This window comes from Esox lucius, chromosome 22 (assembly GCF_011004845.1).
Source record: "Esox lucius isolate fEsoLuc1 chromosome 22, fEsoLuc1.pri, whole genome shotgun sequence".
Taxonomy (NCBI): Eukaryota; Metazoa; Chordata; class Actinopteri; order Esociformes; family Esocidae; genus Esox; species Esox lucius.
In genome coordinates this window covers 19,814,932-19,838,347 of record NC_047590.1, presented here as the reverse complement: position 1 = coordinate 19,838,347, position 23,416 = coordinate 19,814,932, and the positions used below count along the sequence as shown (strand labels likewise).

The window sequence follows — 23,416 nt, the reverse complement described above, 5'->3', positions numbered from 1 at the left end:
AAAACTATAACCCAGGCCTCTTATTTAATCTGAGGATTTCTATTAAGGATTTCTCGTTCCGTTCCCAGTTTTATGTATAATAACATTACAAAAGGAGGTTCTTAATAAACAAGCAGATCAATATCCAACACATCTAATCATTGCCTATTTTCAAGGCTGAAGTTGCCTCGAATATTCCATTAAATGCATAGAAGTGAAGTATGCTATTGTGCAAATTGGTATTAGGTACATCTCTTGGAGCTTGAAGTTTTCAAATGTCATTAGCATAAGGAGGAATGAGTGACACTAGCTAAGCAGAGGTTAGTGGGCTAAGCTAAGCAGGGTAATAGAGAGACTAGTCAGCAGAAATATGTGCCCCATATCCTAATAGCCTTAACGAAAACTTTGTGACCGATTTCTTTGTGGACTTCTCATGAAGGACCTGGCCTATAGGCAGAGCAACAGACTTACATTTTCCCCTGGTGAGTCTCAGAGGAAATTGCTGACATGTTTTAGACTTGTAAACATGTGCTCTAAAGTAGGTTCAATTCTAATTACTTTGCATTTAAAACAAATTGTATGTCTGGGCGATGAGCACAGCCTGCAACTACAGAGCATTTCTAAAATGAAGTAACTGTTGACAAACAACACATGGCTGGTAAGGCCAGTGACAGTTTTCCCCTACCTTATGATCCGTGTGTCATTGGTTGGAGTAGAGATGTCAGGCGGAATATGTAGAGGGGAGAGGCAGCTGGATCCATGGTATAATAGTATGTACGATAATGAAGGAGCCCAATTCTCCGATTTGAACATTGTATGGCATCTCGCCTTAATAAAAGGGAATATTACAGGCAGTGATTAATTGTACTCTAATCTGTGCCCTCACCCACCCAGTTTGATCCATCGTTCCACCACTTTTGCCACTCTATTTTGAAAACTGCCATTGCACAGGGCAGTAGCTGCCCAGCTGCCCATTCTACAACATGTTGTTGGGAGCAAGGGGGAGAGAGAGTAGCTTATGAATGCAGCCACACACACAACTAGCAAAACAAACGTGTAGAGTTTGATCTCAGAATGATTTACATTGCTATTTAACCAAATCATTACACTTGCATAAGGTTGCACTGATGCAACCAAAAAAAGCCAAGAATATTTGTTCACAGTCTGGAGCCCTGCTATAGGATATCTAACCATTCCTCTGTCCTGATTATCTACAGCTCAGTATAGACTGACAATCAGAGGGTTAGACTTTCTTAGCCATTTCTTTGCCTAGAACATAAATTAGAGCCACTGGAGTTGTCTCATGACTTTAATGACCCTGGGTTGCGTCACCTCGAAAATCCAGATGCTAGTCAAAAACATGTGCAATAGGGTCTGGTTTCAATTATGGATTATTTTTGACAAATAGCAATTATGTCAATAAGATCCACAGTTCTTATGCCATTAAAATTTGACCATTAAACCAAGAAAATATGCCTAACAGTTAAACACAATTTTTGACGACAGATTGTTTAACATGGTGGGGTATTTGGATGTCAAAGAAATTTTTTGAGAAATGGCCATGGATATGCTAATAAGTGTAACTTGAGAATACTACATCAAAGTTCACTTTGAGTCCTAACATTTGTGTTATACAGTCCTCCCACTGAGAGTCGGGAAACAATGACATTTATTAGACAGTAAAGACGAAATAAGTGAAAATAAACTTCACAGAGTGGGGAAAATGCACAGGGACGACCTTAAGCCTTTCGAAAAAATAATAATGTTCTATATAATAATGCTATTTGACAATAGAAAAAGACAACTGCACTTGGTCCATTATCCATTTAAGCATATAGCCTGGGGTAAACCTTTTCACGAGCAGTGGCTTGGGGGCCAGAAGCAGAGTGAACACATTTGCTTTTTAACTGAAAATTTGTGACAAAAGTATTGCTACACAAAACAATGAGCTGAAACCTTTAGGACATTGAACATTCATTTATAAAAAGGAAAATACGCCCATCTTTTAATTTAAGAATACTTATTTTTTCCATTCTGCAAATTGGATGGAAACCTAGCCATTGGATATGTTAATACATGAAAAAACATGTATTCAAACAACTCTACAATCAAATCACATGGCAGAATTGCCAGAACGCTGCAAATAAAAACACAAAGTTTGAAGGCAAACTCAGCAGCAGTTTTAGTGAAGGAATCATACTAGGCACTTCTAAAATTCACTCATTAAAAAGAACCTCTGCGATCAAGATACTATTTGTTATTTTATACCAACAAATATTGATACAGCCAGTCTATCACGGAAACCAGAATCGAATTACCATGTTGCCTGAGATCTGGTGTTTGAATGAAGGACAAATGTCCTTTAGAAGAAAATACTGTGAAACTATTTCTCACTGAACTTCAGATGATATTTTTCAAAGAACATTTTTTAATTGTGCGTTTAAAAGCTTTTCAGTAGTGAAGAAAAAAAAACTGTATAAACCACTAAACTGCCATGCTAGAACTCCCACCAGTAGGTTAATTCTCATATTACTTTCAATTTGGCTTTTAAAGCAGAATTATCCTTGCTAATGTGTGGCCCAAATGATTTAGCTTTCTTTTCCACTTATCACAGAGACTGGACATAAAGAGCTTATTTACAAAGTAACTTAGAATGTTGTTAATATTTCAAATGATTTGGGGGAGTGGTGAACTCACTAAAAGCACCGAATTCCATGGCTAATTACCTCTGAGCGTCAGCAGTGACAACTCATCCTTCTCAAAATCGATTTTAGAGAGGGGGCTGCTCCGATTCGCGGTCCTGGCCTTGCTTGTCTGTGACATTTGTGCTTTTATGTTGTCTATTTATTTCTTGACAGGAAGGGCAGAACCAGTCCATTTCAGAATACACTCACCTTCTCCCTACCAGTTCCACTCACGACAGGTAAACGTTAAACACCAGTCTAGAGATTTCCGGCACATGACCAGTCAACATGTCCTGGTCCTTCACACACTAACACACCAGACAGCCGTGGATACAGAGCTTATGTTGGAGTGCGACTGAGGACCTCCTCTGCGATTATAAAACATGTGGGACCTCATTAAAATTGCGCATGGCTCATTGTAGCCTAATCAGGATGCCGCCGTTTGGCTCCATGTCGTGTCCACCTCCAGTATAGGAGTGTAGAATCTTTAAACGATGCATACAAACTTACTTGGTTGAAAGTTGACACAATTTCAAAAGTTTTTAACAGCCTTTGGAGCATAGAGTGACTGAATACTTTTCCAGCCTACAAACAGCTTGGAGACTAATATTTCCCTGTCTGAAGAGTATGAAACATATAAGCGAGACCACAAGCCCCAAACTTCATGAAAAGGAAATTCTACATAATTTTTCTGCATTATGGAGGGAGAGCCTCTCTCAGTCTGATGTAGTTTCCATCATCAACAAGTCCCGATTCAAGCGCAAGGAACTGCAGCAGTTGGAACCCTGAAAAGGGTTTGTATCACCGCAGCGGTGAACTCCCTCTCCCCTCTCCATACACACACTAACATTCTCCCAGTTCACCTCCCCACCCAGGAGGGTATGCACCACACTGCAGTAAACAGTAAAAAAAAAAAAAAAGGTTTCATAGATGAGATGTTCTTCCCACCTGGTGTTTTGCGATGTCCCGTATAGCTCTATCGTGCCTCTCTTTCAGTCACAGCAAAGGCAGCAGTTGCACCTGGCGTCTATGCCTTGGAGGAGTCTGTCCGCTTCAGCGTCTGGAGCTAATGACCGTGTGAACTGTTGTCATTCCCCGCGAGGAGCTGCCGAGCGTTGCAGCAGCCTGAGGCCCATGCCTAGACAGGGAATTTCTCTCTCTTCTCTCAGCCGCGGAGGGGAGGGGAGTGGAGCAGGCAGGCAGGAAGCAGAGGAGTGTCTGCTCGGCTATCAGGCTGAAACACTGCGAGCCATCCCCCCACGGCCAGCCCCTTCCTGCCTGCCAGCCCGCCCAGCCTCCAGCTAAGTCCGCCCCCTCACAGCCCGGGACCAATACGAAAGCAGGTAGCTGATCACAGCCCTTTTCTGATTGGCTTGCAGAGCCCTGACTGGCAGGCAGGCAAAACTTTCCAAATGACACAGACACTGAAATCTGGATCTTAAAGGTATTTCCCCAATTTCATGCCCGACCCAACTGTTAACAGCCATTACACTTTTGGCCATTCCACAAAAGGAAAATCTAGGCCATTAGGCAACCAACAAAAAGCCCATACTCACACACATCTCCACATCAAAAACTAAATGATAATATTAGTGTAATATAGCTAGGTACCTGTAACCTGTTTTAAAAAGAGACCTAGGCTACTGGGTCATTTCTAAACCTGTCTGATATGGAGCATAAGCTCTCCCCGTCTGCACTGTAACATGACAATTTGGATTAGACTAGCACCATCCCCCAGGAAAGAAAACTATTTTATCATACACACCCCATCCCGGTAACGACACAGACAGACACACACACCACCCTATCTGGCATCACGTGAGACGTGGCAGATGGAGCGGCAGCAGAACAGAACTGTTGAGTCAGAGCCCAGGCTTCACGATTTTTCGATTCCAATCCAATAGAACAGCTGTATTCTCTCTCTCTCTCTATCCACCCCCCCCCCCACATCTCCACCCGACTCTCCCTCTCTTCATGTTGCTCACCCTTTCCACGTCTGCGTTGAGCTCCCCCTACCATACGTGGACTGCAAATTACGGGAGTGCTTCATCAACAACCACATCAATGAGGCTAGACATGCTATTTCCAGTCCACTGCATAATAAACCTGATAACCCCCAAGGCTCGGGCATTAACAGCCAGCCTAGCAAAAAGGAAAGAATATTTTTTCACTGTGTTGAAGTGTTAATTAATCATTCTAAACAAAGTTGAATGTGTACCCAACTTAGCTGAGGAACTGAGAAATTCACGTTAGCCCTGTCACCTCAACATCATTAGTGCGCAGTGTAGCAAAGTGTTGTTTCGCAAGCGTTTGTTACTTGGCAAATTCTGCAACGTCCATGTTCTCAAGCTGCTTGCTTCAGTTTAGGTTTCTGAACAGCCAACACCACAGGTGAGAGTATAAATGTGGCGCTCTACTCTCGTCTCTATGTTAAAGGGGTGGTGGTGTGGTGGGTAGGGGGGGGGGGGGGGGCAGCAAACAAGTGTCATGTTACATCCATGCTTGACAACACTAAAATGCTCTTCAGACAGATGGACGGGAGAAGACTGCAGAAAAACAACCATGAAACATTTTTAGCCTTGGAGCGTATTGTGGAGAAGGTAGTCTGCTGAGAGAATATTATTTGGGAGCCCAGTCCCATTTTCTTGGCCTTATGCCAGAGCACTTTATAACGATGAGAAAACCCATAACGTAATGTTGGAGGAATACATTTATCCATAAAAAAAGGAGGAAAAAAAACCTGCAGACAAACAAGTCCGGCTACTTCCTTCCCTCCGTGGTATCCCCTCCCTCCCCTGTCCTCGTTTACCCTTGTGCCTGGCAGTGATATTAAACAACAGGCGATAAACGCCAAATCTAGTCACTTACCAGCAAGTAGGAAAAACATGTTTTGTTTTCTTAGGCCAAACAACAAGGACAGATTACACTTTTGGGGTAAAATTTGTCTTTATGAGGATGGTTTAATATATAAAAAATGTATAAAAATGCACCTCCAAAGTATAAGACGAAATATAATAAATATATATATATATATATATATATATTCATTTCTTTCTCCTTCTTGCATCAGATAAGATTAAAACTCATTTTCATAAATATCGAATATATTTATATTTAGTCTCGGACTTCTTTTATTGACTTATCTTTTTGAGAAATTGATATTCGTTACATCCATAATAGTGGCGGAGGTGATGGATAATAATGTATTATATCATCGCTTTAGAAGATTATTAATTCATTCCCATGTTTTCTGGGATAAAGGCTGCGCTTTTGTGTTTTAACAAAGCAACTGATTTCTAACTAGGGCCTAACCTTCTGTGTTTTCAAGATTCTGGATTCAATCCTATTCCTTTGCAGAATGTAGCTAACTAGGTAGTTTAACCAATGCACTAGAAGTAAAATGGAATTGTCTGTAATCCTCTGGATATAACCCTTACCCTGCCAATCTTCTGATCTATTTATTTTATGGAAACCAATTTAGAATCACTGTTTCTTCTGGACATTTTATTTTATCATGGGGGGGGACATACTCAAAAGAAAAATATTCTACCGTAGAAACTCTTAGACGTGCCCCCCCCCCCCCAAAAAAAAGTGGCCCACCTAATAAGTGACAAATAAAGTTTATCCTATAAAAAATAGGCCAAGCATTTTCAATATAATACAGCATTTGTCCCAGCAGATAGCAGTGGCTAGAAAACATTATATCTATGATGAACGAAGTTAGCTAATGGGTTCTCAAAATGTTCTCCCTAGGTTAGGCAGAACCTATGTAGTGGTAAAAGCTAGTAGTGATGGTCATTGATTTTTTTTCTTACACCGTCTGTTACAAATCCTGTTTGCCTAAAAAGCCCAGACGCATTCCGAATGATCAATCACCATAGCCAAGGGAAGATCTTCGTATCAAGAGGTTCTGGGAATAGACAGACGGACAACGCATTGTCATCGGCAGTAGATCCATACCGTGCAACGTGACGCAATGGGGGTGCTGAGGAAACTAAACAGCGAGCAGCAGCACAGCTAAATCTCGTTGGGGGGCGCTGCGACTGGCCCAGAACCCTTACTTCCCGCAGTTATGTCAATCACTAGTAGCTAGTGTGTAGAAACAAGACAAAAAGCATGAACTTAAACACCATGTGTTTTGCCATTTGCTGAAAATGTTGTTTGAAATGTGTTATACAACATACAGCGCCGGAAAAAATTAAGAGACCACTGCACCTTTTTCTTTCATTTCCAGAAAAGTCGAAAAAGATATCTGAAAGTTTTGAGTGAGGAACAGAAAATTTGAATTGGCATATCAATGCACTGATTTCATGTGCCTGGGAGCATGCATTTCATTGAAAACAGTTATTGGGCCAAAACAAATTGCTCAAAACAATTAAGGGAATACTTAAATTACACATCAGGTCTCGATGGACAAAATATATTAAAGATCAAAATCTTTACTGTACAGTGTGTAATTCATTGAGAACAAAATGACGTAACAAAGGAGACTAAACTCACCAACCGATTGAGGACTGGATACAAACTCACACGGAAAATTAAACAATTTAAATCACACGCTGTTCCAACTTAAGTGAATTTCATCACGGCAACTCATAATGTGACTCAGTAGTGTGTATGGCCCCCACATGCCTGTATGCACTCCCAACAATGTCTCTCAGACCTGGATCAAGGCATCAGTGAGCTCCTGGACAGTCTGTGGCACTACTTGGCAGCGTCGGATGCACAAATACATAACATCCCAGAGGATCTCAATTGGATTCAGGTCTGGGGAATGTGAGGGCCAGTCAATGGCATCAATGCCTTCGTCATCCAGGAAATGCCTACACACTGGCCACATAAGGCCGGGCACTGTCCTGCACCAAAAGGAACCCCAGGCTCACTGCACCAGTGTAAGGTCTGATGATGGACGTGAGGATTTCATCCCGGTACCTCACAGCAGTCAGGGTACCGTTGAATAGCATGTGGAGGTCTGTGCAACCCTCCAAGAATATGCCTCCCCAGACCTTCACTGACACACCGCCAAACTGGTCATGCTAGATGATGCTGCAGGCAGCATAACGTTCACATTCAGTCCCTCAGGCCACCCTCCTGGATTCTGTTTCTGAAAGTTATCCTGTTCCTGCTCGCACAGAGGGGCATATAGCTTTCCTGCTGCTGGGTTGATTCCTTTCTACAGCCCAGTCCCGTTCTAACAGCCCATTTTCTGGTATCTTGAGGCTGCACTGGGAGACACAGCAAACCTTCTTGTGACAACACATATGGATGTGCCATCCTAGAGGAGCTGGACGACCCGAGCAACCTTATTGGGCTGCAGGTACCGCCTCATGCTACCAGTAACGACAAGGACACGAGCAAAATGCAAAACTAGAGAAGAATCTGTCAGGAAGGATAAGGAGAGAGCAACTGTCCGTGGCCACCAACTGCAAAACCATTTTGCCTCTCCAGTGCACCTGTTTTTGCTCCAAAACAGGTGACATTGATTCACAATCACTTATGCTTCCTAACTGGACAGATTGATATCCCTGAAGTTTAAATTACTTGGTGTTATACTGTGATGATTGTGTGTTCCCTTAATTTTTTTGTGCAATGTATATATTCTCAAACATCCCAAATTATGCCACATTCCTTTAAATGATCTACAATTTCAATGGTTTGATTTTTTTTTCCTTCAAGAAGCCGTTGTCTCCCCAGGGGCCAGGAGGCCAAGTACAAGTGAATCATTACTCCTGAAAAAAATGTATGCATTCGTTATTGGTAAATACTGATTTACCACTTTTCAGAGAAAACTAACCTTTTTATTAATGAAATCTGTCTTTCAAATTATTCACCGCAGCAGCAGGTGAATGGCAGCCATCGATTCACTTAGCCCAGATGACTATATCCATTTTTCTTATTTTTGCATAGTATACTTAGGGATAATATGTCCAAAAATCTTTTTTGCTGAAATTTCACTTACCAACAGATATTCCAGAAGGCCCATAAAGCAATTTTTTCAAACAATCCATTATTCAACTCTGTCCCAGTCTATAATTACAGCCATTAGAATCGTCCAAATTCATGAATGGAAATGTTTTGCAAAGCTGCATTGCAAGCGGAAAACTACTCAAACACTTCAAACTACATTCAGTAATCTGCCGTGGTAGCATTGATTTTTTTAAACTGTACAAAGACAAAACAGCTGGCAGAATTGGTTGATTTCAAACTGACACTAGCAAACTACTTCCTATAGCCACCATATACAGCTTCTGTTCTTCGGCAGTGATGTCATCAAGGTGAGCGTGATCTTTAACCTCAACAAGCTATGAGAAGATGGGTTGCTTTGCCTAGCTTTTTAAAATTGCTGCTAGTTTCCACTATATTATTGATATATTTTTGCTTTTGTTTATTCTTACTATGTAGATGTTGTGTGCCATGTCACATGTATTTCATTGTGCAGGATGATGCCGTTTTATTCAGTGCTTTTGATTAAAAAAAAAACTTTTCCTTTGTTCAATGTCAATTTCTGCCTGCTCATTTGCCTGCTCATGGATCTTGAGTTAATTAAATTCCACCCACTCTGCAATTGGGACAATACCTCTGTATCTCCTGAGTCGTATTGTGGAAGAATAAATAGATAATCTTCGGCAACGAGACATAACATTTTTGTAAGAAACATTTTGATACAAAGGATAGTATCTCCCGTTCACTTAGAAGAGGTATAAAGGCAAATGCAATTCCATTAAGTTACACAGTTTAAACCGTGGAGATAAGAGGGATTGTAAGTAATACTTGTAATTGCTATGCTATAATACACTAAGTACACATTGACTCCGGATATTATGGGCAATGGTTGGGGAGTAACGTTTTCACCATCACAAGGTGAATGTCCGAGGCGAATATCAAAGATGAAAACGCTAACTTGCTTTCTAGTTAGCAAATACTGACTTATTTAGTGTGTATACACTCTCTTTCCAAACGAACGAATGGATTGATACAATTGTGAACAAAACTGACCGGCAAACACCGAAAGTACACGTTTATTTGAAATGAGAATCATATTGCGAAAATATATATTTCAAGGAATACAACATTGTCATGTTCTTTGAGGTAAATGATAATTAATTATTTGGAGTGTTTTAGAGTACTTTTCCAAGTGAAATGCAGCTTTGCGATAAAGGTATGTACTGTTTCCATTCATGAATTTGTATGATGATAATAAATCTATTTACAGACTGAGATAGAGCTGAATAATGGATTGTTTTAAAAAATGATAGTAAGGGGACTGACATCGAAATATGATGTTTGGATGAACTATCTCATTAATTTCAATGCGTTTCAGACATGGTCTGTGACTAGATCTTTGTCCAATGCAGAAAAAAGCCTATACTCAATGTACAATTTTAATGTGTAATGGAATAGTACAGTATCCTGCTGGCAATGTCAGTGTGGTATTCTTTAACCAAGGGGGACAGTTCAAAATGGGTATACACACTAATCTGTATTTGTCTCCTTAATGACTCAAATGTGGCTATAATTAACTGCTCTCTATTTTTTCTTTGCCCTATAGGTAGCAAGACCTGTAGCCGCTTTTGACCAGATTGAGCCAGGACATGACCAACAGGACAGATTGGTAAATTTGCTCAAAATCTATTTTATTTAGGCTTAATCTTGGAAGGAACTGAGACAATCAGCCCTTGTTGGATCTTTATTTACAATACCAATCTACTGTCAGGTAGGACTCCCTTTTGGCTCCTGCTTCAAGGTTCTACACATTGTGCATTCAGTTGCCCTATTGCGCACCACAAATGTTAAGAGTGGTTATTTGACTGTATGTGGCCTTTCTGTCAGCTTGAACAAGCCAGGTCATTCTCATCTGACTAACAAGGTTTTTTCGCCCACACAACTGCCGCTTACTGGGTGGTTTTTTTATTTATTTTCATTTTTTTTTATATCACACCATTCTCTGTAAATTCAAAAGACTGTATGGTGAAAATCCCAGAAGATGGGCTATTTCTGAGACGCTCCATCCACCACATCTGGCACTAACAATCATACCACGGTAAGTCACATGGATCACAGTAACAATGGGTCTTTCCTACTCTAATATTTGATGGAACAACAAAACCTTGACCATGTTTGCATGCTTTACATATTGAATTGTAGCCACATGATTCACTGGGGTTTCAGGCTGGGTGTTTTGGAAAAGGACTTTGTGACAACTGCTGATGGAAAATGGGCTTCATAAAATAAATGTGATTGATTGATTTGTGGCTATTTGTGTTAACAAGCAGGTGACTACATAAAAGTGGTCTGTGAATGTATCATGTAAAAACCTTTTGGAAATCTCATACGGCATCATTAATTATAAAGTCTGATTGAGGGCAATATGTCAAGGGTCATATCTAACGCATTTGTATTTGTTGCTTAGTTTTCTGAATGTGAAGGGGTCATATATAACATCTGCATTTGTAACTTAGATCTCTGGTTGTGAATGGTGCGGTGGACTTAGTCAACCTTATATTCTTTCATTCTTCCCATCCCTACAACCTGGACTGGGACTGTATCAGGGATGTTTCTAAAAACGATACTTCACAGTACGTTTTGATATTATTGAATGCAATACACTTTTTTTACTTGTAGAACACCACACAATTTAAGTAACTAAATGCTTTTTTTCTTGGTGTATACAGGAACCATTCGTATTGGGATGGCCATCCACCTCTGTGAGGGTCCACATCAAGTCACTGAACAAATCCAATGGTTCAAAGCCAGCCTCACATTTCTGAAGAAATTATGATCATTTATTAAAGATTTCATGCATGTTTAGTTTTAAACTGTCAAAAGTGCGTCAAAGAAAAGACATGTAGAAAAATGTAACTGTTACAAATAGGCTATTGACTTTTTTGTGACATGAACATGACAAGTCATGATGTTTTCTTCAATGTAAAATTATTCCGGCATCCACATGATCCACTGTGTATCAGCCAACTGACATTAATGTCTGAAATATCTCACTAGGAAAATCATCTGAATCAGTGAAATGCCACCCTGCCTGTCAATATGCATCTCAGGCAGTATGACATGGTATACTCTCTGATCTAGGCCAGGCACTCTTATGGGCAAAACCAACTGAAACAAAAAACGGTTTGTTTTTTTCTCACTCTGATGTTTACTGGTTGTTTACACGTGTCATGATCAAATAAGCAATCTATATTTTAATAGAAAAGGCATGCAGGTATTATTAGTCTACAAATATTTACAGTCTGTTGCTCAAAATAGATATGACCCGCCTCAACATCTTAATTGGCCTAGCAGGCTATATAACTGAGAAGTCTCTCTAACCCACAAGCAGTAGGCTCATGCAAGAGTTTGAAACCATTTTGTTAGCTTCTTTAGCTTCATTAAAACCCCTCCATCCCAGTAAATGTTGTCCACGCAGTCTGAGTCAGCCCACATGGTATTACAACCAGCTGTTGATAATTATTTATACCTATAATCGAGATGGAATTGAAGAGTTATGTAGGCTGTTTTAATTGTGTTGGTGTTCAGTGTATCATCAGAACATTAGAAAGTTGTCATCTTGTTACATTTTTAATACAGCTACTGCACTGTGATAATTCAGCTTTTTCCATGTTTCAAAGAGGGTCTGTGACTATCCCAGTGAGCAATCGATGGCGGCCACCAGCTTTTGACGCTTTTCTCCTGATCTCAGTTTGCATAAGCTTTTATAAATAAAATAGACTTTGACTATTGCTTGGGTAAAGGACCTTCGTGTAGACATGTACAATAAACACATTGAAACAGCCGTCTCTCGCCATTGCTTACCATAATATTTTCCCCAACTAATGGCCATTTTCCACTGCATGGTACCAGCTCAACTACTCGCCTAAAGCCTCGACTTTAATGCTTCATGGGGGACAGTTCTTTACTGTGTTTAAACACCGCCGTGTCCATAGATGGCGCTATAGCAAATGTAAATTGCATGTGTAAGGCAAGACAATTGCCATTTGGAATCCCACGCTGTAATACCATGATCACTCATTTTAGTGACTTGGTTATTTCATCAACTCTTGTTCAAAGTGTGTAAGATATAAGCTATATGCTCTGAATTGGACAATACAACATGTGGATTATGACATTGTTATACTACAATTTGATGAACACCCGAAACAAATGAAGATCAAGGATTTTTTGGATATCAGACCAAACATTGTTGAACGCCCTGTCCCCTACATAGCTATGGTGAGTTCTGTTCTATTATAAATAACTAGCGTTAAGTGTTGTTAGGTTACTGAGTAAGAACGTAATGACTGTTCTGTATTAAACAATGACTGTTTGCAATATTCTATTTACATTCAAATTCTTTAGTCAAGTAACTGGTAGCTGAATGCAAGTTCTAAACCATTGGTGGGAAAACAAGTTATAGAAATGGAGCTTGAACAAAACAGCGTTGGCCTGAGATTAAATACCTACAGTAACCCTTGTTTCTTCATGTGTCCAAAAGTTTGGTTGCTTACTATTTTTTGTTTCTTATTTTATCCTCAAGTTTGGATGTTTTGTGCTTCTTCGCATATCAACAGTTGATATGGCCGTCGGGCCGCTGGTGAGCTGCTGATCAGGATTGTTAGAGGGCATCGTCATGAAAACTGCCCAAAGCTGCGACCCGCGCTATATTTAAAAGCGGACCTGCTGGCCCGACGCTTTGCAGAAACGCTTGGTGGCCGCAGCGGCAAAAAGCTAGTGGGCCACCGGTGGGCCACTGGCGTGTTGCTTGCTGGGATGTTTATCCAGATTTAGTTCACTTTTGATTTGTCACCTAAAGATGCCCTATGCAGAATTTTCCATTCAAAATATCAGATAATAACCCTTACATACCATCAGTTAACATTAAAAAACAGTCTCTGGCAGAGTGTCAGGACTGACACTACCCCCCAGTGCCGTGGTTGCAAGTAAAACATAGAAAGCTGGGACGTTCGTAGGCATGTACTTCCTTGAAGGTGTGTGAGGTGAAGGCCAATGACAAGCCTTGTTTGGGTTCATGTACAGTACACTGAATGCTCCATAAACAAAATTACACGGAAGCAACGCAAGCGTAAGACAAACAACTGTACATTTTGCAATTGATGGCGAGAGCTGAAATAGATTTGCCCAGCTAACATTTGACTGGTTTAACTGTTTACTTTGTTGATTCTGTGTTCCATAGTTATGGAAAAGGCCCATCAACTTTAACCCAATTTGAAACTCTAGTCTCTATTCATTGTTCCAGCATCGACGGTTGGAGGTGACACTGCTTCAAACCGGTCAGTATGCTCGTAGTTAGTAATGACAATGTCAGATGCTAATGCCGGTGTTATAGAACAGATACACAACTCAGTGTCTTATTTGCAAAACTAGCAAATATAAAAAGTTAATTTGTTGGAATTCATTGACACAAACCTTTTCAAAAAGGATATGTTAAATAAACCTAAAATATATAAATATATAAACAAGAGGCGGTAGATGCTGGAAAATAAATGTCACTGCCTCTCGCAGGCAGCTGGAGTGTTGCCTGGCGGGTTAAGAGCTGAGGGACAGCGGCAAGATAGTGGCTCGTAATCGGTAGGGGCTTGGCTGCCATCAGCACACCTCAATAAAACAATCTCCAAACACTAGCACACGGTCCTCAATGCCTACGGAGGGCCTCCGGTCTACCAATTACTTATTGCTATCTGGGCCTAATAACACATTTGAAAAAACCATGCAAAGATTAATGATGAGCTGCTTCTTTCCTGTTGTTCTCTGTTATTAAATATCAAGAAGCCACATTTGTTTCACTTCGAAATCCCTGGAGGAAAGAACTTTCAGCTGACCAATAAATACGTGACTGAGCAGAATGCACCAAACATTGTATTAACCTACAGAGTGAAAAAAAGACAAACCCCAACATCATAATGCAAAAGCTGGGTAACGTTGCTCAGATGTCTCAAAATAAGGACACGCCATCTTGTCGAATTGTTCATTAGTCTCTCCTATGTTGCAGAGCTTCTAGTCACAATCAGCAGCGGGTTTGGTTCCCATGGCAACATACGGCAAAGCACAAAACAGATCCACAGATAGGCCCCATATGTACCCTATAAATCTGATCAACAGTTGTTTGCATCAATTTCAGGAGATATCTTTGTGCAAGACAACCTCATAGGCTATATTATAGACTGCTGAGTTTTTAAGCACATTGACTATCAAATTCTCCAGAGCAAAAGAACATTTCTTAATCCGATTCATAACAGCTAGGGCCAGGCTATTGCATTGGTTGAATGATTTTTTTTTTCCTGATGGACAATTTTTATGCTTTTTGGGTCACATATCTCCGACCTTTCTACTAAGCTTTATATAGGACTGTTTTTTGTTAGCTTGTAGTGTTCATTATTTATGACAAGAACATTCATGTGTACTAAAGTTGGATGGCTAAGCGGCTAAAAAATATTTTTTTAATAAAATAGTTTTTAAACGTGATCAGCATAGCACTGATACTTTTACAGAGTCACAAAATCATACCATAACAATGAATTAGACCTTCTGTGTGTACCTACGAATCGTTTGTGTGTGTGTCAAATGCTTAAAATATGTTAATGTTGTGTAGCCTAACCTAGATAATGCTACTTAAAGTATAATGCAACAGTTTAATAGCCTGTATTGTTACTTTGGCTGATAGTGTCGCAATAGTCCTACGCTCAACCTAACCTAATTCATAACTTCTCTCCTGCTTTTATTGGAACAAGAGAAGAGGTTGACATAAAATTCTCAGTTTAAAAACTAGTTTGCATCGGCTTAATGGCAACCTTAAACTTACTCTATAACGCTGACGGCTGAGTACAGCAAAATCAACGTGGATAATAAATTCTAGCCATTTACCGCATGCTGAAACCTGTGTTTTAAACATTTAAGTTTTATGTTTAAGTCTGGGTTGCATATAATCGCTCCTGAACTTCATTTGAATGATGTCGGACGTTATACTAGTACAGACATACAACCATATGGCTACAACATTCAGTGACATGTCACATGTACAGCTTTGATAGCTCAATAACATGTTTACGTGGGGTAAAGTTACCAGCATTTTTTATCGTTTCAAACTAGCAAATGCCAATTAAATGCCACCTGACAACATAGGCTAACTCTAAGAATACAAATCCGGCAATTCCCTACACGCCTACAAGACGGTACAACATTAGCTAACATTTTATATCCTAGCATTCCCAGTCGAAGTAGTTAACGTGGGATGCAGCAAATCAAACTCGTTAGCTAGCTCGAGCCAGTATGATATGGTTAGCCTATTTGACAACAGCCTCCACAGAGAGCCAAGAATACAAGGTAAACATGTAACTAAACTAACCATGAACGAAACAACCCAAGTCAGCATTTTGGTAGCATTCTCGCTATTCTTAGCTACCTGGCTACTTACCTGCCGCATCCAGCTGTACTTGTCACTGCGAGCGTAGTCAAGAAAGGTGCAATGCAATATGGGCCCACGCGGAACTATTCCAAGGAGAGATACGCGTACATGGACTATCTAGTTAAGGCGTCGCAGACATTCTGTGTGTGATTTTTTTCCCCCTCTCAGTCAAGGCAGAAATAACTTTCAATCACTGCTAGCTAACTATCTACTTTACAGTAAGGCTATTGTGTTGCAAGCAACAAGCTCTTTTTGACAGTTCAGGGGATTGTAAACCAGGATGCACTTGAGGGGTGTATTAATATTACGCAAACATGGGAATTGCATTTATCAGCAATCGATTCACTTGTGCGACGAAATAATTGTAAGGTTAGACCTCATTCATGTCTACTGATTTTCATTGTCCAAATTTGAACGTTGAAATTGATTAAGTTTAGACAAAGATGTAATCATCATCACAGTTGTACTTGGTATGGTCCAAAACGCAGCAGCACAGGGAAGGAAAGTCTGCTTGTTGCCTAGGAAACAACTAAGAATCTCCCGGGACAAAAGATGTAGCAGACCTGGGTGTGAAGCGTCCTACGTCATACTTCCGGATATATACCTTCATGTTAGCAACAGTTTTAACATCATATTTACAGATTCACAATTTAAAATTCAACAATACAATTAAAAACAGTCCTCTAGTCTGTGAGGGATTAAGCATATGAATATGTGTATCACTGATTATTTTTATCTGTTCACAGTCCATGTTGCGCCAGGATATTTTGCTCTTTGATCATGACTGTGTAAAATACTGTTTTTGTTTGTGTTTAACTTGGGAACTACAAAGTGACGCCTGGAGTCATGTCTTGTGCGATGCGTATGCATCTGTTGACCTGTAGAATGGTGAAATGCAAAGCAAACCAGTTCGCATTTTGGCCGGTTTAATAGGAATTCTGTCTATTTCAATTAATACGATTGCTGAATTTTAGGATGTGCTTTTCTATGCACCCAAAATATTTTCTTGTGAATAAATGTTGCAAAACACTATTATTACACTATTACCTCAGATATATTATGGATAACATTTACTGACAAAATTCTACGTAATGTTCCTTTAAAGACTATATCTAGTTTGCTCTCATCTTGTTGAAGGTAGTTGAATTACATCAACCACTGTTTATACAAAAACATTCTTTCACTCTTTGGTAAGCTTCCAGAAGTTGTAAAACTGTATTTTGGGATATTTGACCATTAAAAACACGTGATATAGATTTCACGATTGTTCCCTACAATATTCAGTTCTTGTATTCTCACTTCAGTCTGTAGAATTTTAGTAACCAGGAAATTGCAGAGGACAGTCATGGTTATATTATCTATGTAGCATATGTGAAGAAATTATCTGTGCAAGCCTGATTGGCTTGCCACAATTTTGTATAAATTATTTGAACCATTATTTTATTTTTTACAATTCATCATCAATCCGGTTGGCTTTAACAGGTCTCACAGATAGTTTCTTAACAGATGCATGGTTGTCACCATTGAATAATTTAACAATTTCGTCAAGTGATACATTTGGATTCTCTTCCACATGTATATTTGACTAGCATACTTTTACATGAGTTACATCTTCAAGAAATTAGATAACATTCAGTGTGATCACTTAGAAATGATTTTGTCTGCCTATTGTATTTTCTCCTGAGTGCAACCAAGATCACAACAATCTACTGCAACTAAGATTCAGCTTCAAAACATTGTTCAGCCATGTTGGTAAGAACATGATCAGTACAGGTTGATGGTGTTGTACAATACTTATCACCAAATATACAGTCTTATACAGTGTGTGGTCTTATACACCAGAATTATGGTGTCAGATTTTTTCTCAGTGGACAGCTGGTGGTAAACCAGTCTGATTGGTCCAATCAATATTTATGTCATTATGTCACCCAGAATATACCATACCATACCATACCATCTTCTTCCGCTTATCCGGGGCCGGGTCGCGGGGGCAGCAGTCTAAGCAGGGAATATATATATTTATTAATATATATATTTATACAGCGCTAGAAAAAATTAAGAGACCACTGCAAAATGATCTGTTTCTCTGCTTTTACTATTCATATAGGTATGTGTTTGAGTAAAATGAACATGTTTGTTTTATTCTATAAACTACTGACAACATTATTCCCAAATTCCAAATAAAAATATTGTCATTAATTGTAATTATTTGTTGAAAACAAATTCATATTCATTTTTCTACAACAAAATACTAATGTTTTAACTCAATATTTGGTGGAATAACCCTTATGTGCTTTATCATTCTGTCACATTGCTGTTGGGTGACTTTATGACACTTTATGCCACACTTGGCTTGATTAAAGCGCCCTTCACAAACATATCTACCTAATTCCAGCCTTGCTGAAGCATCCCCAGATCATCACCGATCCTCCACCAAATTTCACAGTGGGTGCGAGACACTGTGGGTTGTTGGCTTCTCCAGGTCTCTGTCTAACCATTAGACGACAAGGTGTTGGGCAAAGCTGAAAATTTGACTCCTCAGAGAAGATGACCTTACTCAATTCCTCTACGGTCCAATGCTTATGGTATTTTGCAAACTTCAGTCTGGCTCTTCTTTGCTTCTCATTGATGAAGGGTTTTTTCTAGCTTTGCATGACTTCAGCCCTGCCCCTAGGAGCCTGTTTCGAACCGTCCTCGCCATGCACTTCACCCCAGCTGTTGTTTGCCATTCTTCTTGTAGGTCACTTGATGTCATCCTACGGTTGTTGAGTGACATTCAAATTAGTTGACGTAATCTCGGTCAGTGGACAGTCGTTTTTGCCCTCTACCAGTCTGTAGCTTTGTTGTCCCCAATGTCTGTTGCTTGACCTTGTTTCAAAGACTGCCGTCTTTGACATTTTCAGGATGGAAGCAACCTGACCTCAATGTATCCCTCTGCCAGTAAAGCCAGAACTGAACCCTTCTCTTCCTCACTCAAAGCATTTCTTTTCAACTCTTTTGTCATGCGGAGTAGTTATTTTTTTATTCAAATTACCTTTGAGGTATTACTTGCACTGTTTTTGCCATCCAGCTGGTCCTATTGCAAGAGGATAGTGATGACCACAGCAGTGGTTTTTATACTTTTCCTTGTTAAATATGATTTGGTTCAGGTAATCACCTAATCAGTACCTCATTAAGTAAAATGAGGTGTGCCTTTGTTGGAATTTAACAGACACTGGAATGGAATGGCTGCCATACATGTAGAGATGCTGATTTAAGAAAACATAGGAGTGGTCTCTTAATTTCTTTCAGAGCTGTATATTTATATACACTCACCTAAAGGATTATTAGGAACACCATACTAATACTGTGTTTGACACCCTTTCGCCTTCAGAACTGCCTTAATTCTATGTGGCATTGATTCAACAAGGTGCTGAAAGCATTCTTTAGAAATGTTGGCCATATTGATAGGATAGCATCTTGCAGTTGATGGAGATTTGTGGGATGCACATCCAGGGTACGAAGCTCCCGTTCTACCACATCCCAAATATGCTCTATTGGGTTAAGATCTGGTGACTGTGGGGGCCATTTCAGTACAGTGAACTCATTGTCATGTTCAATAAACCAATTTGAAATGATCCAAGCTTTGTGACATGGTGCATTATCCTGCTGGAAGTAGCCATCAGAGGATGGGTACATGGTGGTCATAAAGGGATGGACATGGTCAGAAACAATGCTCAGGTAGGCCGTGGCATTTAAACGATGCCCAATTGGCACTAAGGGGCCTAAAGTGTGCCAAGAAAACATCCCCCACACCATTACACCACCACCACCAGCCTGCCCAGTGGTAACAAGGCATGATGGATCCATGTTCTCATTCTGTTTACGCCAAATTCTGACTCTACCATCTGAATGTCTCAACAGAAATCAAGACTCATCAGACCAGGCAACATTCTTCCAGTCTTCAACTGGCCAATTTTGGTGAACTCGTGCAAATTGTAGCCTCTTTTTCCTATTTGTAGTGGAGATGAGTGGTACCCGGTGGGGTCTTCTGCTGTTGTAGCACATCCGCCTCAAGGTTCTGCATGTTGTGGCTTCACAAATGCTTTGCTGCATACCTCGGTTGTAACGAGTGGTTATTTCAGTCAAAGTTGCTCTGAGCAGATCGTGAAATACTCAGACCGGCCCGTCTGGCACCAACAACCATGCCACGCTCAAAATTGCTTAAATCACCTTTCTTTCCCATTCTGACATTCAGTTTGGAGTTCAGGAGATTGTCTTGACCAGGACCACACCCCTAAATGCATTGAAGCAACTGCCATGTGATTGGTTGATTAGATAATTGCATTAATGAGAAATTGAACAGGTGTTTCTAATAATCCTTTAGGTGAGTGTATATCTACAGTGGATTTAAAAAATTCTACACATCCCTCTTAAAATGCCAGGTTATTGGGATGTAAAAGAATGAGACAAAGAAAAATCATGTCAGAACTTTTTCCACTTTTAATATGACCTATAATTTGAACAATGAAAAAAATGAAAAAATGAAATCTTCAAGGGGGAAAAATTAAAAATAAAAACCTTACAATAACCTGGTTGCATAGGTGTGCACACCCTCTAATAACTGGAGATGTGGCTGTGTTCAGAATTAACCAATCACATTCAAACTCATGTTAAATTGAGGTCATTACACACCTGACATCATTTAAAGGGACTCTGAATAATCATGAATAAAGTTCAGCTGTAGTAGTAGGAGTGTCCTGACATTTTCTTAGTTGCATCTCACAGCAAAAGCCATGGTCCGCAGAGAGCTTCCAAAGCATCAGAGGGATCTCATTGTTGAAAGATATCAGTCAGGAGAAGGGTACAAAAGAATTTCCAAAGCATTAGATATACACAAAAAGACTGAGTGCTATAATGAAATCAAAAAGTGCTTCAACAAAGTATTAGTTTAAGGTTGTGCATACTTATGCAACCCGGTTATTGTGAGTTTTTTATTTTTCCCCCTCAAAGATTTCAGTTTGGTTTTCAATTAAATTGTTCAATTGAATTGTTCAATTGAATTGTTCAATTGAATTGTTGTTATAGCTCACATTAAAGGTGGAAACATTTCTGACATCTGACCTGACATTTTAACATGGGTGTGTAGACTTTTTATATCCACTGTATATATACAGTTGTGCTCAAAAGTTTGCATACTCAAGGAGAATTGGTAATATATGTACCATTTGTAAAGAAAATATGTGAGCAGGCAAAACACATGTTTTTTTATTTCTTATGGGATTCACATTCAACTGCAGGTCATAACAGAATGGCACAATCATAAAACAAAACATGGCAACAAAGAAAAAAATGAATTGAGCCCTGTTCAAATGTCTGCATACCCTAAGTTCTTAATACTGTGTATTGGCCCCTTTAGCATCAATAACAGCGTGCAGTCTTTTGTAATAGTTGTCTATGAGGCCCCCAAATTCTTGCAGGTGGTATTGCTGCCCATTCGTCTTGACAAAATGCCTCCAGGTCATGTAAAGTCTTTGGTGGTCTTGCATGAACCGCATGTTTGAGATCTCCCCAGAGCTGCTTGATGATATATAGGTCAGGAGACTGTAATGGCTACCCCAGAACATTTTCTGCTGTAACCACTGGAGGGTCAACTTGGCCTTCTACTTATGGTCATTGTCGTGCTGGAAAGTCCAAGAGCCTCCCATGCGCAGCTTTTGTGCAAAATAATGCAAATTTTCTGCCAGTATTTTCTGATAACATGCGGCATTCATCTTGCCATACATTTTCACAAGATTCCTTGTGCCTTTAGAGCTCACACACCCTCAAAAGTGGGGATGGTATTCTGTTCACTATAGGCCTTGTTGATCCATCTCCATACATAGCACTTATGGTTGTGACCATAAAGCTCTATATTGGTCTCGTCACTCCAAATTACAGTGTGCCAGAAGCTGTGAGGCATGTAAAGAATTGTCGAGCATATTGTAACCGGGCTTTTTTGTGGCACTGGCACAGTAAAGGCTTCTTTCTGGCAACTCGACCATTCAGCTCATTTTTGTTCAAGTATCGTCGTATTGTGCTCCTTGAAACAACCACACCGTTTTTTTCCAGAGAAGCCTCCATTTCTCTTGAGGTTACCTATGGGATTTTCTTTGTATCCTGATCAATTCTGGCAGTTTTGGCTGAAATCTTTCTTGATCTACCTGTACTTGGCTTGGTAACAAGAGATCCCGGAATTTTCCACTTCTTAATAAGTGATTGAACAGTACTAACTGGCATTTGCAAGGTTTTGGATATCTTTTTATATCCTTTTCCATCTTTGTGAATTTCCATTACCTTGTTACGCAGGTCATTTGACAGTTCTTTTCTGCTCCCCATGGCTCAGTATCCAGCCTGCTCAGTGCATCCATGTGACAGCTAACAAACTCATATAAATGGCTCACATATGCTCACTATCCTTAAATAACAAACAGTTTTTTTGCATGTTCTGTCATATTTTCAAAATCGATGCCAAAAGAACTTATGAGCACAACTGTATATATATAAAACATTAAGAGACCACTACACCTTCTTCTTTCCTGTGGAACCTTGGACCACTGCAGACAGTGAACACCCCACAATGGCTGCTGGTTTGGAGATGCTTTGACTCAGTTTTCTAGCCATCACAATTTGGCTAGAATCCTTATGCTTGCCCATATTTCCTGCATCTAACACATCAACTTTTGAGGACAGAATGTTCACTTACTGCCTAATACATTCCACCCTCTGAGAGGTGCCATGATAACGAGATTATCAGTGTTATTCACTTCACCTGTCAGTGGTCATATGGTTATAGCTGATCAGTCTAAATAGTATTCTTTTCATTCAATACCTTAAAAGATTTCGCAAATTACATCAAAATGTCAGCACTGAGTGGCCTGTAGCAGTACACCTGTACCAACAAAGTTTATTTTGAACTACAACTCTTGTTGCCAACTTTGGCTTGCTTGAACATGTCTACTCATGTATTTTATATTAGATCCCGCTCATGCTTTTTAACATACGACACAGTACCGGTCAACATTTGGACACACTTGCCCGTTCACTTGAATAAGTATGTATGTTCAAATGTGAATTGTCAAGTGTGTCTACATTTTGACAGGTGATTTTTTTCTCCCCAATTTCGTGATATCCAATTTGTGATTAAGGCCCTGCCTCATCACTGCAACTCTTAGTGGACTGAGGACAGTCAATGTTGAGATATGTGTCCTCAAGAACACATACAATTATGTTTTGGTTCTTATAACACTAATCCTTAGGTTCTTTCAGTTTCTAGAGCGTGGCAAGGGAAGGCAAACATTAATTTAATAATCCCCCAAAA

The 23,416-nt window shown here is 39.8% G+C and overlaps 1 protein-coding gene across 18 annotated transcripts in view; it reads right to left on the bottom strand.

The window, feature by feature from the left end:
* Positions 1 to 16,330, bottom strand: part of LOC105030698 (muscleblind-like protein 2a) — a 60,821-nt gene extending 44,491 nt beyond the window's left edge. For 7 of the 18 annotated variants that reach the window (XM_010904729.4, XM_010904737.4, XM_010904735.4 and 4 more), the window contains exon 1: positions 16,087 to 16,330. The gene's annotated coding sequence lies outside the window, so the exon portion shown is untranslated. Of the gene's footprint in view, positions 1 to 3,611; positions 4,522 to 16,086 lie in introns of those variants that run through there. The other 11 variants (XM_010904731.3, XM_010904728.3, XM_029116648.2 and 8 more) reach the window with 3 other exon arrangements.
* Between the last annotated feature and the right edge of the window lie 7,086 nt (positions 16,331 to 23,416).